The 13,309-nt window shown below is 35.2% G+C and overlaps 1 protein-coding gene across 16 annotated transcripts in view; it reads left to right on the plus strand.

Moving 5' to 3' along the window:
• The window catches only part of MAP2 (microtubule associated protein 2), a 359,367-nt gene that overhangs the window by 98,576 nt on the left and 247,482 nt on the right, over nucleotides 1–13,309 (plus strand). For all 16 annotated transcript variants that reach the window (XM_072617435.1, XM_072617440.1, XM_072617436.1 and 13 more), the window contains exon 3: nucleotides 8,128–8,219. The gene's annotated coding sequence lies outside the window, so the exon portion shown is untranslated. The remainder of the gene's footprint in view (nucleotides 1–8,127; nucleotides 8,220–13,309) is intronic.

Consider the following 13,309-nt stretch of genomic DNA (forward strand, 5'->3'; position numbering starts at 1 on the left):
CACACATGCATGTATATACACAGACACACACATCAGTGAGGTTACAGATCCACTAGGATAATGGACTATTACATTACAAACACATGACAAGTGTTCCTTTTCCTACCTCTGCCCAACTTTGTCACTCTCTCTCAAACCTGTATCTATGATCTTGAACAAGTATAGCTGTATAGAATGTGGTAAAATGAGGCAGTGCCTTTCAGGTACAGTCAGGGGGATATCACCAACCCCCACTCCTTTCCATTACTGACTCATGGGTTTATTGCTTCTCTCTCTATAGGTTCCAAGATAGTCTTGTGGACTGTGGAATATTCTGGAATATTCTCTAGGATATTCTCAGAAATGACTGTAATATTCTCAGAAATATTCTAGAATATCCTCAGAAATTACCAAATTTGCTTGGCCCCTTCCATGGAGTAAATCCAGAGACATCTCACCTGTGATAGAAGAGTTTTCCTATCTTTATTTTGAACCACAAGTTGATACATTGAGATGAAATTGTTAATGGCCATGTAATTCATTAATAATCTTAAGCAAAAGAGAAACACATTCAAATAAAGTGTAGAGAAGGCTGTGTTAGGGATTGTATACCACTTTCTCCCTACACAAGACTCCAAATCAATCTGAAAGTGGCTTCTAAAGGGATTGAGATTTAAACTCAAGAAAAGCATAAGAAAAAGTTGCTGTTGAATGGACTTCATTGGTCAATTTTCATAGCTTCCTGTTCCATCAGGTTTTAGCTTCAGCCATCTCATACCAGAGGACTGTCTTCTCTCTCCTAGTTCTCCAATCTAAGTACTCATTTGCCCCCATTTCCCATTTACCTCTCTATCATTTTTGAGGAAATTACCGTGAACTTTCCTTAATACCTGTGAACAGCCTAGCCCAGGGATGGGGAACAGTGTGGCCTTTTGACTGAAGTTTGGATTCTGTCAAAAGGCCACACTTGAGGACCTGGAGGACCACTTGTGGTCTCAAGGCCTCAGGTTTCCCATTCCTGGCCTAACCTAAGGATCCTCTATCATATCACCCTAGTAAATTTTTCCAAAGTCTCTGTGATTCTGGAGAGGTCTTCCAAAATCTCAGTAAACTCATATCTCAGAAACCTGGGGGTATATATGTTTACTAAGACTGCAACAAGAGTGTAGGTTTTCCTAGGATATGGTATCATTTTGGAAGACATATCAATTAAAGATGTCTAAGGCATCACAGAGAGAGGAACATGATGAAAACTGAGTTTTAGTCAGGGCATCCCTAAAACAAAATCATCTGCTCAAACATGGACAGGCAGTTCCTGCACAAGAAACATTTTCTTTTGAGTACGCAGATGGGAATGAAAAGACCACTTAATTAAATAGGATAATCAGTTATCTAAATCATATTTTAGAAGGCCAGTTAGAAGCAGCTATGTTTTTTATTAACTTATCAGAAACAACCAGAGGCTAAGCCCAGTGTATGATTTGCAGTTCAAATCAGCAGTTCCCAGTTTGTTTATCTCAATAATATCCATATTTTTCAGAAGAAGCATTTCCTTTTATGCAGAACATTCATTGAAAAAATAGATCAATTGGCCTGTATGATCAGCGTTAACTCTTAGAAACAAGTTTTTGCTAGAAATGTGCAAATTAGTGATTAATAAATAATTACTTAAGCTTGAGTTTAAGTTAAGAAAATTTTACTAAGAAATTAAGGTACATGAGGTAAAGGGCAAATTCTAAAAACCTGGTAAGCTTCACTCAGATATTTGAATACTTTTTTGGAAAAACTTAAGGGTTTGAATTAATTGAACAAAATCTGGTATCTGGTTTTCACAAACAACTGGAAAATTACAGAAGAATGCCCTGTGTTAAAAATCCTTGGTTCCCTTTGTGAATTGTGAAGAGATTAGTCATAACCTTCAGAGTTGTTTCATAAAAACTGAATACATATGATGATCAACTGTGAATGACTTAGCTATTCTCAGTAATGCAATGATCCAAGACAACTCTGAAGGACATATGATGAAAAAAACTATCCACCCCCAGAGAAAGAGCTGATGGAGTCTGAAGGCACTTTTTCAACTTTCTTAATTATTATTCTTTATTTTGGTCTGCATTTTCTTTTGCAAAGAGCTAATATGAAAATGTTTTGCTTGACTGCATATGTATAATCTATATCAAATTGCCTTCCCAAGTAGAGGAAGGAGAGTGGGAAGGAGGGAGAGAATTTGGAAGTCAAAATTTTAAAAGAAGCTCAAAAGTTTTGCTTACACGTAATTGAGAAAAAAATAAGAATTAAATGTTTTTTTTAAAAAACCGGAATATATATGTAATAGTATTGACTGGAATACTTGTCTTTGAAATTAAATCAACTTTTGACTGCCTAGTCATTTAAGCCCCTTAAATTCAAAACATATAAATAAAAAAATGAGAAAGTTCTTAAACTGAAGTCTGCAGATCCTGTAGAGGATCAGCTAGTAAATTTCTAGGAATCTATGAACTTGAATGAAAAAAAATGAATCTTTGTTTCAATAAAATTTATTTCCTATGTATTTTTATGCTTTTAAAAGCATTATTTTGGGAAGGGGATCTGTACTTTGACCTAGACTTCCAAATGGGGTCCATGACCTCCAAAAGATTAAGAACCCTTGGCCTAAAGAAATTGCCTTCCTATTATCACTCAAAAATCCAGAACTTTAATTTCACCTGTTGCCAGTCTTCTCTCTCTTATTTTCATCTTGTTTAACTTTATGTTATATTTCCTAACCATGGATCTAGCACTTCTTTATCTACTCCTTATCTGCTCCCGATTCTAATAGTCTTTTATTTTGCAAAGATTGAAGATTATGAATTTTAAATTTGAATGTATCTAGCTCATTTAAAAATATCATTCCTCATAACATCTTATTTTTTGCCTGCCTGAACATGGATAGTGTTCATTAGTGTATCTATCAAGGGAAAACAAGGAGTATTATAATAGAATTGGAACAGAGATGATACAGAAACTGTAAATTGTCAGAAAAAAATAACAAACCTAAATAAATAAGTGCATGGTGGGAGAAAGACAAAGAGAGACAGAGAGAGAGAGAGACAGAGAGAGAGAAAGATGCACTAAACAATCCTCCTATCATATATATCTATATCTATACGTAGATATAGATATATATGTAACCAACATGAAGTCTTGTGCTTTGTACATGATAGCAGCAGAATTATGAAAAATGTTTTTAGGAAGAAATGCACATGAAGATAACAGGTGATAGACTACTTGCAAAACTCAACATGTGATACAATTGAAAGTTTCTGCAACTGATCACAAAGCGGCATAAAGGATCTTAAATATTTAATGTTTAGGGTAGAATACTTTGTCAATAGTTTTCTTTTTTAATTGATCTTATCAAGCTCAAATCCAACAACTACCAGTTTTCTAAATTATCCAAATTAAATGGATCAAACCTGTACTTTGTTTTGACTATAACTAAATATAGTCCTAGAAACTTGCCTAACAGAGAAATTGAGTGACTTGCCTGTGCTCACACAGCTAGTAAATTTCAGAAGGAGAACTTGAAACCAAATATTCCTAAATTTAAATCCAGCACTGAACTCACTGTGCCACACTGTCTCTCTTACCAAATTATTTCTTTGAGAATGAGTGGAGGTGTAATTTTTCCTCCCTTGCAGTTATGACTAGCAACATCACCTTTACTTTTCAATCTGGCTATTTTTTTCTGTCTTCACAGTGACCTTTTCATAGGTTGCTGTGGCCAAAGAATTAGTGACCAAGTGGGCAGCGTACTAGTTTTAAGCCATGTATGTATGGCTATGTGGGTTCTTAGTTGACAGAATCAGTCTTTCAGTCTTTCATGGGTACCATAAAGAAAGCCTTCCCAGGTTCAGAGGACTTAGCAGAATTTTCACTATGCTGGCATAACCTTTGGGACCCCAGGGCTTCCAGCAGCTATAGGGACACAAGAGAGGAGGGATGACTTTGTGGAAGAAATTGATCTGCACTTCCTCTACATTCCAAAGCTTGTTGTCTCTACCTGTCTTATAACACTTATTATGTGTCACATTGTATTGTAACCATTTGTGCATACTATTTCTCCCCTAAAGGATAATAGGATCTACCTTACTCCTCGCTCTCTCTTTCTCTCTACATATGTGTGTATATGTGTGTGCATGTATGTACATGTATATAAACACATATACACATATACATATATGCAAACAAATCCTGCTTATGAAATTTCTTATCTGGGTTAAAATGGACAAGTCATTCAACTAACCTCTCTGGGTCTCTGACAAGTGTGGAAGACTATACTTAGTCGTAGACACTATCTGTTTAGTTTGAGGAATTTAGAAAACTAGGTACACCGAAAAGGTTATTTTAAAAATAATCCCTTTGTTTTACGCATTATACAGATTCCATTTGTATTTGAAAATGTTTACCACATTCTGATTTTTTGAAGTAAATACAAAGGAGAGCATAAAAAAAAAAAAAGACTTCAGTGGAACTTTGCTGGCAATCTTGTCATGATCCTGGAGGGATTTTTAGAATCCCCAGTTATCTGTTTACCACTTCAGTCAAGAGGCTCAAGGAAAGCTATGCTCACATATCAGACTGGAAAGACCAGTTAGTGCTGGAATCACTTACATTCATCAGCGTAGTTTTCTAGAATCTGAAGAGAAATGCTTTTTGTTCATTCTCATAAAAGGAGGAATTTTATTCTTCTGTTTTATTTTTTTTTTAAATCTAGAAATTTACTTCTGACGTTTCTGCAATGAGGACCAGAACGGGAGGAAAAAGCAGGCTTCTTTCTCCCTAATTGCATCTTGCTCTAAATACTTCCTTTCCTCTTGTGACCTAATAAAAACTCCCAGGAGAGGATGTTTTTAGAATTGCAAATTTACTTTCTCACACAGATCTGCTAACTTACTGAGGAAGTAGCGGCACCAAGGAAATACAGAGCAAATAGGTAAACACAGCCCACTGGAAATTTCTTCAGCATTGGCTTGGGGTCACAGAATTAGATCCAGGAAGACAAAACAAATATGCTCAGCTGATGATTTTCTTTTATACTTTATCTTGGTACTATCAGATAACTCCAGGAGGCAGCTGCTTGGGCAGCTACTTCCATACTCACTCATAGAACTAACCCTGAAGAATTAATTCACTGAGTAACTAATGTTGATTCTTTTTCGGAGTCCAACTGAAAGATGGAATGCCATTCCCAATAATAGTTCAGCTGCTGATCTGTTTCAAACCCTTTGTATGATTTAAAGAATAGTTTTCAATACCGTTCTGATATATTCTAGCTGTAGAGTATTGGTGACTTAAAAGTAAGTGAAAAGAAACCTGTTAATTAAAGTTTTTATGCCTTTTACAATCAACTTAGCTTAAGGTGAGAATTTTGAGAGATTAAAAATGAAAATTCTTTCTGGTTCGTCAACTTTCACAGTCTCAGATTTCAGTGGAGGGGAAAAAAAAGCAAAGACATCAGTTACATAGCAACCAAAATGCTTTAATAAAATTTTTATCGTTGCTGGTATTGAAGGTTGTCTGCACTAATGAACATGCCACTAAGGGTCTGTTTTCCTTTTCAGTCAGACTCCCTGGGGGCATTTTTGTTAACTAAAGTGAAATTGTCTGGGAGTCTGCTACCTGCCAACTTCCAGGTCCTGTCTCTGGGAGTTGTTGAGTGACTACAATTAGGTTATGGAGTAGATTGTAGTAAAAGAACTTTCATTTAGTTTCATTCATGTTAAAACTTGAACCTTACTAGGAAGACGAATGTTAGAGCTCTTCATTTAATGATTAAAAGCAAATTTAATTAGCAGTCTGGTAAGTAGCTTTTACAGATGACCTTATACATGAATGTTTTATCTGGCATATACATGCACAAACAAATAAATTCTATGCCACTAGGCTTATAGTATACAAGTACTTTCCTTCTACAAAAACATTTCCTTTCTCTAAAACATATTGCTAAGAAAACAGAGAAGAAGAAACAGAACTACTTTTGTACTTGTAGCTTGATTTTCATTAGAACCAAACCAAATTTCTTTTGGTTATGTAGTATCCAAATATTCAGATGGATCTTTGGTCTCATACATATATGAAATCCCTCTAGTCATGCAGATTTCCACCTGTCTTATGCCTACGAATTGTGTAGGAATCTTATCCATGAACCACTGAAAGTTAAGACAAGAGGGATCCACTCAACACAGTAGAAGACTTTGTCTTTTCTCCTGACCTCCTGAGGGTACCATGGAACACTCTGGCTATCCCCTGTCATTCTTCCCTCTCACCATATGGCCAGTACTTTCCTTTATGTTAATTTCTTTCTGTTAATCAACTCTCTGATGACATCTTTGACTCCTGCTCCTCTTTATAGTTTCTTGTGGGTTATATTCCAATACAATTTATTATATTCCAATATGATGGCACCCTACTACCATCTACCATACGCCTTTTCATTGTCCTATGCAATACTGCAGTGATGTTCCAGGTCTTACTATCATTAATATTTTAATTATTTTGGGTAGAAACTTTTCTAGAATGTATTGCACACTTCTCTGCTTTGGTGAAGTTGGGAGTAATTATGAACTTTAGCCATGATACTGTAGAAATATACAGTGTTGCCCTGAGGGATGCACTGAGGTATATAAGAACCGTCTTTTGGCAAACTGGCAGTTTATAATATTCCCATTTACAAATAAGCAATAGCTAAGATTATCAAGTAGGGTTTATAACACACCAGAGCTGGTGAATTCATCCTTAGGGAATACTGAAGAATATGAATTTCACCTCAAAATTGTCTGTTCTGTCATCTCATTGGAATCCTTCTAAACTTATTTCTAATTTGAATTAGTAAAAAGGCTGAACTTTTTATTTCTGTATTACTGTGTTGCTTTTTGTTATAGTACATATAGTCATTGATATAATGACTCACAATATATCAAATAATGACCTTCCTGACTTGCTTCAATGAATAAATAATAAAAATAGATAGCATTTATATAAAACTTAAAGATCTGCAAATCACTTCACAAATGTAATTTCATTTTATCCTAACAACTCTCCTTGATGTTAGTGACCATACTAGCTTCTGTGACTTTAGTTATTATTTCGGTATGGAAAACTGTGAGTTCTACATATCCTTTTCTAATTTCTTTCCTGAGCTCCAGTTCAGTATTATCACCTGGCCATTGGTCATTTCCAATTAAATAGGCATCTGAAATACATGTCCAAAACAGAAATAATTATTTTGCCTTTCTCTGTCTTTCCCTACCCACAGTGCTTGGCACATTTTGTTGTTGTACAGTTGTATTTCAGTCATGTCTGACTCTGTGACCCCATTTTGGATTTTCTTGGCAAAAATACTGGAGTGATTTGCCATTTCTTTCTCCACCTCATTTTATAGATGAGGAACTGAGGCACACAGGGTTAAGTGACTTGCCCAGGGTCACACTGCTACTAAGTCTCTGAGGCTGGATTTGACCTCTGCCCTAGCACTGTGTCCACTGTACCCCCTAGCTGCCCCAATCTGGTACATAAAGCAGGCACTTAAAAACTCTTATTGACTGGCATTTCTAACTTCCCTATTACTTTTAAAACAGCTATTTCTTTAGTTTCATAGGTTCAACATCTTGGAGTCTTCCTCAGCTCCAGGTTGTCTCCTTTTACTCATCCTTCATATCTAGTCAATTACAATTGATTCTGTTTAGCCTCCCTAGCAGTTCTCACATGTGTTCCTTTCGCTAATCTCACACAGTTACCACCCTAGCTCAGATCCTCATGACCTCTCACCAGGACTATTTCAATTGACTCCTACTTCTTCTTGCCTCAAGTCTCTCCTGCACTCCAGGTCCCCACCCTCTACACAGCTGCCAAAGTGATGTCCCTAAAGAAAAGGTCTGACCATATCACTTCCTTCTTCATAAAAGCTCCATTGACTCTCTGATACCCTTGGGATAAAACACGACCTCCTCAGTTTGGCACCTAATGCACTTGAACAACCTGACACTAGGCTACCTTTCCCAACTTTTTGACATTACCCTACTACATAACTTTGAGGTACTTTGTACATAGTGTTCCCTTTCCTATCTCCATTTCTTTAATCTATTATCTCCTACCTTTCCATCCTAGAAGTATCAACATCCTTCGAAGTTCAGCCCAAGTGCCATCTCCCATGTGAAGCTTTTCCTGATCACTCCAGTCACTGGTTCCTCCTTGATAAGGTAAAGATAAATTATCTTTATTTGCTTTGCTTGTATATATTTTGTTTTCACTTATATATTTTTTTCCTCTGATAGAATACAAGCACTTCAAGGTTTTGTCTTCATATACCCAACACCTAGCACATTGCTTGACACATAGTAGGTACTAAAATATTTATTGATTGTTTGATATAAAAACAAAAGCAAGCATAACCTCTGCCTTAGTTTCCTCAGCTATAAAATGAGGGTAAAAATGGCACCTACTACTAAGAGTGGTTAGAATCAAATAAAATAATATTTCTAGGGTGCTTAGCAGAGTGCTTGGCACACAGTGAGCTTTTAATTAAAGCTTGTTCCCTTTTCCCCTTCCCTAAGGGAGTAGTAGTATCATTTTGAATGCATTCCATAAAAGAATGTTAAAGTTAAAGAACTAAAACACAGTATAGCAACCATACAATTTCTATTGAGTAATAAAATGATGATAGCCATTTCAATGTCTTTATTTCTTCAGTCACTGACCATTTATTACACATTTAGATACCAAGGTAAAAAAGACATAGTCCCTGCTCTACAACACTTTGAAATTTAGCAAGGTGCGGGGGGAGAGGGATATGACACACAAAATATGAAATATACTACCCCCAAACTAGAGTACCAAAGAGAATATTAGAGAGATTTATTTTGAGATTATTTGAGATAAAAGCAAATTGATGTGTAAATCACATCTTTCTCAACATCAACTACTTCATTATGTTCTTTTGCATTTTTTTAAACTTGAAACTAAGAAGAAAATAAACTATAAGGGTATTTTTAATTCAAAGACTGGAAAATCATAAAAGAAGGCTAATGTAAAATTGTAAAGTTAATGATATTCACTCATCCTGTAGCAAAACTGGGAAAATGACAAAGTAGGTATGCAAAGCCGTTATGCAAGCCTAGCTACAACTTTACCATTTGGGTTAATTTAGTTTGTCCAGATCTCCTTCTACCAATTTTATTCCCTCTACCAATATAGGTTAGTACCTGCAATCTATATTCTTTAAAAGTTGCATATTTGAATACCTAGAAGAAATTATCATTCTCAGCCATATCTAGACTGTAGTGGAACTCTTTCCTAGAAATCCAAGATAATTATTACATGCCACATTTAGATAATGGAAGCCTTTACCTGCATGGGCTGAGCTCCATGGAATATGAATTTTATGTGAAAACCAAATATAGTAACTAGGGAAATTTTTTCAGACAAAACTTTCTAGTCAGCAATGGAATCCAAGAAATGTATTCAAGAGCATATAAAGGATTATTTAAGAAATTAAGGTAAAATGGGGAATTAGCCAAAATTATATAGATAATTACCATAACCTTTTAATTTGGATAAATTTTCATTTTATTCAAAAACAAGGGGCATACTTTGTGCTAAATCCTCACTGCAGAAATTACAGTGGTTTTTAAAAGCACTGTATGCCAATAACAACTGATGATTTTTCTTAGTTATTAACATGAACTTTGTAAATAGAATTATTATATCCAATGCAATAAAAATTCAGTCTCAGAGTTAGAGACCTCAGGGGCCATCTAATCCAATCATTATCTTGCAATTTATTATACCCAACAAATAGTCATCCAATCTTTGCTTAAAGAACGCCAATGAGAAAGAACTCATTACTTCTAAATGTAGCCTATTTCGGACAGCTCTATCTAAACTTCCCTTCAAGAAGTATTCATTAAACACCTACTATGCACCAAGCACTCTGATAGATACTGGGACTGGGAAGACAAAATCAAAATCAGCTTGCTTTCAAGGTTATGTTGTAATGGGAAGAAATTTTGTAAATAAAATGTAAAAATATAAAGTAATGACAGCTAATAAGGAGGGGGAGTAGTATGAAGACCCTAATAACCAGGGAAAATCAGACAAGGCTTCCTTTAGAAAATGGCACTTGAGCTGAGCTTTAAAGTAAGTTAGAGGGCATAAAAGGTAGCGAGGGGAAGGGAGTGCATTCCAGGCACGGGGCACAACCAGTGATCAGAACAATTTTCCTTATGTTGAACCTCAGTTTTCTCCTTTGCTCCTGCTCCTGGATTTTAAAGCCAAAGAGAAGTGAGTTGCCTCTTCCACATAACAGCCTTTCAAATACTCAACAGTTATCATGCCCTCCCTTTATCTTCTCTGAGCTAAATATCCCCATTTCCTTTAACTGACCCTTATATATTTTTGTGGTTGGAATTTTTGTTGATTTGTTTTGGTTCATTTGTTTAAATACCCATTATGACCAAACCCCTAGTTTAGCTAGGTACAATGGGGGATAAGATGGCATTGTTTATGCTCACAAAATAGAAGGTATTTTTAAAGAACTATCATTTTTCTGCAGTAATCATTCCCTGTTATTAAATCTTGCGAAAGATGTTAGTTGAGATGCTATTTGGTTTTTCAGATCATTAAGTCAGTAAGCTTTGGGTTGAATTTGATCCCTTATTATTCAATTAAGAGTGATCAAGCATTAGAGAGTATTATTTAGCTTAGATTGCTTTTCCTCTTTTCTTTTGTATCTTTAAAAAAAGACTCCATTGTTGGAAATTGGAAAAATCTCCAGGTGCCTTTGTTTATTTTGAATGTTAATGCAAGGCATTATTAGTTTTCCACCCTTCCTGGATGATTATCAAATGACAGTTTTTCAAGAAAGTAAATACAGGGAGATTTAGCTCTACCAATTTAGAGGACATTAAAGCAGCTAAGCCTCAATACATCCCTGACATTTTTTAGGTTTTCTACTTAAACATTATCACCTAAAACAGGCCAGAAGAAAATAAAATTAATATGAACTACATAGATTTTCTCTATAATCCTAGACTGCTAGAATTGTAAGAGACTTTAGAGATCATCAAATCCAGTCCTTTTCACCTCATTTATCTTTTTCTTTTTCTTTTTTTTTTTACAGAAAGGAAACTGAGGTTCAGATAAGTTAAATGACTTTCAGGGTCACAGGGCTAGGCAGAGGATGAATTGAGATTAGAATTAAGGACTTTGGACTCCTTATCTTGCTCTGTCTCATACATCACAGTCTTAAGAGAATACAAATGGCCAAAATTATTTTTAGAACAAAAATGCATCTTTCAGCCAGCTATGTTGGTACCTAAAACTAAATCTTAAAATAAACTACATGTTAAATTCTATTTCAGTGAACTTTAAGAGACGTTCTTCATTATTTTGCTGTGTTATAAATGTGTTGTGTAAAATATTGCTTGAAATAAACGTGTTATCATTTAGGACTTGGAAAGATTTTGGATGCAGAGATTTTCATTCTAATCTTATTAGATTATACTTCTAATATAAACCAAGTTGAGTAGCATTATGTAAACTGGACTGGATGACCTCTGTGATTATTTTTGTGACCTCAATTTTATGGAAGAGAAAACAGATAATGAGTGAGATGCAACCTATTTACATAGATTATTGCTAATTGTCCAAAGGGCACCATTTAAAAGGAATAGACTACTAGGTTTGGAGTCAAGAAGATTTGGATTCAAATTTGGAACTTATTAGCAGTATGATCCTGGTCAAGTCGCATAAGCTTTATGTCCAAGGTAACAATGTTAACAACCAGAATTAAAATCTTGTAAAGTTCTTCAAAGAGTTTCCCTCATTCTTTTCTATAGGTTTTGCCATAAGCTAGAAGTAGAATATTTTTAATATGTTGATCATAACCAATTCAAGATAAAATGACCAATGTCTCATGAAATGATGTATCTTATTGTCTTTGAATGCACAGTGAAATCAATTGCTTTGTTTGCCTTTCCAAGGAGAGTGGGTAAGATGTGCTTTCTTTTATTCTAACTTCTTCTTGTCTTTGGGTCTCATCACAAGAATTTTTAGTATTGATGTGGTACACTTCCAACAGCATGCCAATTCACTGGGTATTGGAAAAAGATTTCTCAAAGTGCCAATAATTAATATTTATATGCAGTCTAAAAGCAGTGATAATTAGTATTCTCTGCCACCCTCTCTGCCATTTCCCTGTCACAGTTACTTATGTAGTCAGTCACAAAGGTCATTATCTTTGTTGATGGAAGGAGTACTATACACTGTCAGATCCATTGAGTATCTTTAAATGAAGTGAAGTAGCATCTGTGTGGGGAAATAGAAAAGCTTTCTTTTAAGACCGTGAGCATCTGTAGAACAGAAAGCCTTTGTCATGAATATAGTGATGCTATTTCAGATTAGTAGAGTCACTTCATAAAGCTGCTGAGAAGAAAGAGCTTTGTAACTCATAAATTGCAATAGAATAGAATTATGAACTAGAGTCATGTGGAATTTCTATCCTAGAGAGCTAATATCATGGAATATACTTATTACTATATAATTTTGCATTCTTGAAATTACAATGATTCTTTTAATCCTGAATGCAGATCTGTTGGCCTGAGGCTGACTTATTCATGTATTTGTTCATTCTAAAAACATTAATTAAATACTTGATATGTATAAAAAGTGGTAGTAGGAAAGAAAAATACATACATGCAACACAGTTTCTGCCCTCCTGAGCTCATATTCTTATTTCAGTTTTCAATAAGGAGAGACTGCAAACAGCAGTGATAGAAAACTGGAGTAGAGGAGAGAAGGTTAGAATCCTTCTTGAGGTAATTCAGAATAGGAGAAAAAAAAAGCTTTCCCTCATTCCTCATTCTTCCCTTGCCCAATTTTTATTATTAACCTTACTTGCCTCTCCCCTCGAGAATGAATGCATCTTGAATTTAAAAACACTAGTGTGAAAATAACATTCAGGATTCAGAATATTTAGCTTTATAGAAAACTTTTCAGGAACAAGAAACATATTCCCTCTCTTCATAGGGAGCTCCTCATATCCCCTTATTTTTGTGTTCCATTTTCTCATTCCTTGAAGAACCAGAGAACGAATCCAGTCCCTCCTTGCTGTAATTACATAGTGAAAATACCTTGGGGGTGATTTTCCACCTTGGGATTTACTAGCTGTCTCATTGCTTCAGAGATCAAGATGTAAATCTCTGCCTCCTATTAGCATGCTACCATGTGTGAGACAGTCATGCGAGCTAAATTAAAATGCTGCAAAGGAAAAATGTGTGACTGCACATCAATG

Source organism: Notamacropus eugenii, chromosome 6, assembly GCF_028372415.1.
Source record: "Notamacropus eugenii isolate mMacEug1 chromosome 6, mMacEug1.pri_v2, whole genome shotgun sequence".
Classification (NCBI taxonomy): Eukaryota; Metazoa; Chordata; class Mammalia; order Diprotodontia; family Macropodidae; genus Notamacropus; species Notamacropus eugenii.